This window comes from Eriocheir sinensis, chromosome 43 (genome assembly GCF_024679095.1).
Source record: "Eriocheir sinensis breed Jianghai 21 chromosome 43, ASM2467909v1, whole genome shotgun sequence".
Lineage (NCBI taxonomy): Eukaryota > Metazoa > Arthropoda > Malacostraca > Decapoda > Varunidae > Eriocheir > Eriocheir sinensis.
Window position 1 is genome coordinate 11,579,092 of NC_066551.1, and position 6,646 is coordinate 11,585,737.

The following is a 6,646-nucleotide window of genomic DNA, read 5'->3' on the forward strand; positions in this document are numbered from 1 at the left end:
AAATGTTAAATAATACCTGCCACGGAATCCCCATCTTGGGAAGGGACCAGAAACGTCCCCAGGTCAGGTCCCACTTTTGATGAGGGACTAAAGAGGTTTATTGATAGCTCTTACAACTTTCTCTTCATCAACAACAACATTCGCGGTCTTCAATCTAATATCCATTCTGTGGACATCATTTATCATTCCTCCCTGCTGCAAGTACGCCTACTCAATTAAAACCTGTGACAAAGAACGGTGCCCGCTCTAAGCCCTCAAACTTCTGTTAGACGTTTTTGGAGGATATTTAGGTTGATACGTGTATTGTTTGTTGATGGTGTTCAGGCTCGCACTGTTACCTCAGTGTCAGGGCCGGAGTCACCGTTGTCTGCTTCACAAGTTGATTGAAGCTGACGAGATAACAAAACGCCTTACCATAAGTTGTGAGCATGAGTGATGTCAATATGGCCGAGCGGATTGCCTTAATTCACTTCAGTTTTTTTCTTTCTCTCTCTCTCTCATTGGGACATAAAACGTGTTTTTTTTTTTTGTGTGTATTTACAGTCTTAGAGTAAATTACAGTTTGTGAGTGGTCACACTAAAAAGAGAGCCACACCCGAAAGCGGCGCACACGTCTCTGTCGTCTGCTTCCTCCCCGCTTTCTCCGTCTGCTCCTGGCGCTGCCCGTTGGTTTTATCTTTTTTTTTTTTTTTTTTTTTTTACGTCGCGGCCTATAGCGCCGGTAGGCTTTTTCCCGGTGGGGCCTGATGGTCGGCCTAAGGCTTCTTCCCGGTGGGTCCTGATGGTCGGCCCAGCCCGTTCTGGCGCAGGCGAGTGTTTATAGTGGCGCCATCTTGCATTGGCTCATGCTGCCCTCCCGGAGCTCATCTTTAATCCTAGAATCTAGAGTCCGGGATGATAGGTGGTCTTCTGGACAGCATGTGGGTAGTTTTAAGCCACTCGGCGGCGGCTGAAAAATCCCAGCTTGGTGGTACCGGGCGGGGATTGAACTCGCGTCCTCCTGAACGCGGTGGTGTTACTCTGTCGATTCAGCCACCGCCTCCCCCCGCCGGAACTTTCAACCTTCCGGTGTCTACGCTGCAGATTCTAGTGTCAGCAACACTCTCTCTCTCTCTCTCTCTCACGGCCATAAACAGCTACCTATTATAAAACATCCGGTGGTACGATACTGAGCAATGCTTTGACACTATATTCCTACATTAATATGTACAGAATATTATATACATTAGTGCCTTACATCGCTCGATCACCTAAAAGTCGCGACCTCGCGACCCACCAGACCCTTAAAAGCATGTACAGTCGGCTATAGAGAGTAGTGTCACACTGTCCAGTAAGTTTCGTTCAGAAAGCGACATCTGGCAACCCCTCCACGCGACATGAAAATTATTATATCCTATCGAAATCGTATTGTTGTGGTGATCGGTGATCACAGGTGCACTCTCCATAATTTTAAGATAGATATTTATGAAAAGTGCCCGTCGCTAACGCTTAATAAATATTTTTTCTTTAGGCTTTGTCGCTACATTTTGACACGAGCTTTTAGTTTCGGTCAAATTTAGTCAAGAGCAATTCTAAGTTGTTTATCAAACTATGATACATTTAAAAATATACTGCACTTGTTAAGGGAGATTGTTATGCCTTTTAACTTAAAAAATAAATCCCTGACAGCCGAGATCTTGTTCTTTATTAAAAAAATTATACGTAATAATAGGCTATAAACGTTCACATGATGGCGTCGTCGACCGCGGGCTTTTCCGCGCTCGCACTCCACACACACACACACACACACACACACACACACACACACACGTATCTATACTTAGATATTACGTAATCTTCACGGAGAAATAATTTTAGATTTTTGATGATCAGAATTGTCTTTGAGGCTTTATAGTGACGGGAATTAAGGCTGCGAGTTAAACGGACCCTCAAGCCTATTTGCTGTTTGATGGTAAGGAGCATTAGTTACTGCCTGCCTCTGTGAAGGACAGCATTACACGCGGTATTTTCAAAGTTTAATAAGAAAAAGTGTTTCAGACTGTTCGTGATGTTTTACCTCGTCGTCATCATCATCATCATGTAGAAGACATTCATTATCGCATTTCTAAATTGAATTCATGTAATCTGGTATATTTCTAACTACATTATATTATAATATAATATAATATTATACAATATTATAATTATACGGTTACACACACACGGTACACACTGATACGCGTCACTAACATCGCCAGTGAATGCATCACCGTGGTATAGTTGCCAGATACCGCCACCAGGCTAAACATTCTGAAAACCGTGACACTACTCTCTATCGTCGACTGTACCTACCCATGTTACATTCTCTCCACTGTGTACTAGCTCAGCGTGGTCTTGTAACATTTGCTTTAAAGATGATTATACAAGTCAGAGCCCGCCTAACGATACAACACAGGGAAATGACAATGATAACAAAAAAAAAAAAAAATCATGAAAGTAACAAGAAATGGGTAATGTACTTACGGTGTGAGGTAAACTGGGCTAGAGTCATGGACATGGAAAGCTGATTCCTATTCCGAGAAAACAAAATAATAGCTCGAAAAGATTATTTACATGGTACATCGTAGAAAAATTGAATTGACTAAACTGTCATTAGGATACATGGTAATGGAGCTATTTTAAAGCTCCGCTTTAAACTGAACCTTCGAGTCACACCACCGCCACAAAAACTGTCACAGAAATGGTTGTGTGAAAAGAGGTAGTGTTATCCGTAGAGTCTCCTAGGGAAAAATAATAGTTACAGTGTGATGACAAGGACAAGTCTGTAGAGCCTTAGAAGCATCGTCTAGGTCAGCACCACTGCGCAAACATCAATGCAAAAAGAAAGACTGAACAAAAATAATGAACAGTGATACGCCGCTTTTCAGGTCTACAGTACTATAAAAGAAAATCCTGTCACAAAGTTGTGAAATCACCGTTGTAACAGATCTCACTGAAATATATAATTTCAGCATTAATTATTGATTAATGTAATTCCAGCATTAATAGATATCAATAAAAAGAAAAATGGTCAAGCCACTAAATTTTCACCTATCCCCCGATCGGAGCGAACGTGGATGACGGACATCTCTGACGTCAAAAATGATTCCAGTAACGGGTAAGAGTGGTGTGTCAAGCAAAGGGTAAGGCTTGTCTGTTTACTTTCCAAGCTTACATATATTCACATGCTGGTTAAAATAAAAGTTAGGGAGAAGCCCCAGAAAATTTCTGTTAAAAGAAAAATAGCATCTACTCAAGTTTAGCTAAATCTATCTGTGCAGAAAAAAAATGTCTTTGTTTCGAGCAGAAGCAAATGAGATTCAAGGCTAAAGTACTTATGCCTATGTTATTCTACACCCTCTGTTATTACGGTTCTAAACAAACAAGACGACTGCCTTACATCAGCAATAAAAAGTTAGAGTGAGAAAGTTGTACTCAAGCACTCCCATCTTGCATAAAAAAAGATGCAGGTAAAAGCTCTGGAACCAAACACAAGTTAGCAATTGCAAGGACGCAGGTTATAGTCGTGTGGTGGAAAGATAGACAAAGCGGCGTCAGGCTGAGGCAAAAAGCCGGTTCTGGCGGGTTCAACTAAAGTCGAATCGGGAGCCACAGGCTGGGCGCAAGTCTTTTTGAAACGGTCACTATGCACAATTTCATGTGTATTAAAAAATGAGATCGTAAAGCTCGAATTTATGTACACCTAGTTATCTAATTATCCAAATGGATGATAGGAGTATATCTGCCTAAACTCACTGGTAAACAAACAACACCAAGGATTTTGAGATTATCGCTGGCGACACCAAAAAGGTTTAGGTCAGAGGGTCGAAGGCTCCACTGTTCCCATGCGACGCGCGTGTCGAAGGGAAAAGAAGCTCTCAAGGGACCCAATTTTACTTTACGTGCCATAATATTTGGCTGACTGCACGCGGCCACGATATATTCAAACAAGGTACTACCGTTAGGCCCAATCGCAGTCTCATTTTCTTTCGATTCCTGGGTTTATACCCCGGGTCGGTTTTGGGAGCGCGCTCGGCTTCCCCCAAGCACGAACCCTTTTCGTGCCTACCTTCTTTCAATTTTGGTCTTGAGTTTTAGCACGGAATCGTGTAGTTCGTCATTGGGGCTGTAGTCAAGAGATACGAACTCCTTCGACACGGGACTTTCAGAACAGTCATGTACACGAGGAACTCTAGAAATTTACCAGCATTAGCTACTGATATGGTTTCTCTATGTGTACAGTTTCCTCGTTTCAAACACGAGATCAAATCAGTAGACAGCCGATGGGCGTCCAGTGGCCTGCAAAAAGGGCACTCGTTTGCACAGTGTCCACAGCCAAATTTACACCCTTGACGAGGCTGTGTTCCCTATCTTCCCCAAACGTTTCAAGAAAATATGACCAAAAGGCGTCATAATCCTTTTTTTCTTGTAGTCCTGTGAACGCGCTCGTGTTCATGAGGGCTGCGGCTCCCGATGCGGGTTTGACCCTCGAGCGTATGAGATATTTTATCTCCCGGATCAGACACGAAGGAAATGTTCATGACAACCTCACATTGGAACATGAAGTCCCTGGCCGAATAATCTGCCTCATTATCTACGAAAGCCCTAACTGCTGCCGATGTCAGCGGGAGGTTGGTGGCAGAAGTAACCATTTTGGGGTTACTAGTCGTGCAATTACCTCGCGGTTGCTCATTCAGTTCAGTAGGAGGAGAAGAAGGCACCCTTTGATGACTGCTACCTCTCCTTTAGGTGACGGTTACCGTCCGTTCCCACGAACAACTTCTGATATTCCTCGGTGATAGCTTGTAACTTCGGGTCAGGTTTCTCTGCCATTAAAAAGAGGTAATAGTAAAATGTATCCATGAGGAGTAATATGGTAAAAGGAGTGTAAAAAATTATCGCTGCTAAAATGAATGAAAGTAATGATAATTCACCGCTAAGGTTACGTTTATTACACCAAGAGAATCGAATCGATTCCATTCATGAAGAATCATTTGACTCAAGTCATTTTGAATCAGCATAGTTCCAATTGACTGAATCTGAGTCAACATTCAAAAGGTAGTACCAAGGCAGGCTTTCACGTGTATGGACGTATACGCTGTCGCTGAAATCTCAGCGTTGCTGGGGCTGAGGCAGCGTAGACGTAGGCGTCAGCAACGAAGATGGGTGCGTGAAATTAATGTTAAAAGACCTGAATTTGGGAGCTTTGGACATCTGTTCCCGGATTTGGTGAATAATTAATCCAGAGAAATTTTTACTTCTTTAGGATAACTAGAGAACAATTTAAAGTGTTGGTGGAGTTGACTGGATCCTCAATAAGAAAGCAGAATACCAATTACCGACGTGCAGTTATGTCACGCCTTTCAAACGTAGACCATACACCGTACAATTGCCAAATGAGAATATCTAGCCATATCCATAACGTTTTGTGTCGTCATTTGTTTTAAAAAAAGATGTTGCGCAATGTTGTCTAGTAAATCGTAGACTGCGACAATTCTTTCTGTGGTTCAGTAGGCTACAATAGTTTTACTGTGGTGAGTGAATACCTTTGCATTTCATTTCAGTAGCAATATCCTTCCATAAAGCAGCTAAGGCATCCCGATTTCGGTGCATAGGATCATTAGGATCATATATCGCATGTCGTTCTCATACTAAATTGATCAGGACGTCCGCTATTATGGTGCTTACTCCTCGGGTGACTCGCCTTGACTGATGAAAAAATGGGTCCAAACCAATCAGTGACTCTGAATCGCCATGAATCGTCATGATTAGAATTGACTCGAATCGTGTTGATTCTTCATGAATGGAATCGATTCGATTCGCTTGATGTAAACGCAGCCTAAAATGTGTGCTCACTCGCCCCCTATGCTTCTAAAATGCATGAAAAGAGGAAAAAGAATAATGAGTGAGTCTTAGCAAGTTAAAAATGCTTTGTCATTACACCTTTTCTCCACTGTGCAAAAAAACACAAAAGAAAGGAGAAAATAAAATGAATGAATATGCCTAATGCGTAACAATGTTACAGTTCAGGAGAAATATTAAACATCCACAAACTAGAAAAAAACCTCAACAGCAGAGAATAAAAATTAAATACAGCTCCACACGCCTAAAAACGTAAAAATAAAAGTAATTCACCTAAAATATTGGTACAAGTGGTGTATTACTGAAACCGTATTAATGTAGTGTCAGCTAAAATGTGTTTGTGGAAAAAAAATCGAAGACTGCAACTTAGATACTCCGCTACTCAGCTAAACTTGGCTGGCTTGCTCGCGTCCTTCGCCCTGCTGCTTGAGACAGGCGGGGACGACGAAGTTCGGCGTCTGGCAGCGGAGAGGGATGGGCGGCGGGCACCAAAGACCCCCCAAAGGTCCGAGTTGTCTGGCGAAGAATACTGACCACCCACGACAGGCTGTGTCGTAGGTAGACGAAGGGGTGTCTTAAATAAGTGATGAGACACCCTGTGATGATTGCGGAGGATGTGCGGGGTGGGTCGTGCGCCAGGGTGTGGCTCGGCTGACTCGACTCACGGGGCAGAAAGGTCGCGCGCTAGGTCTGCGTTTTGCTAGCTGCGCCGGGATCGCCTCACTGCACTCACACACAACGATTCACTGTTATGTTATGTTATGTT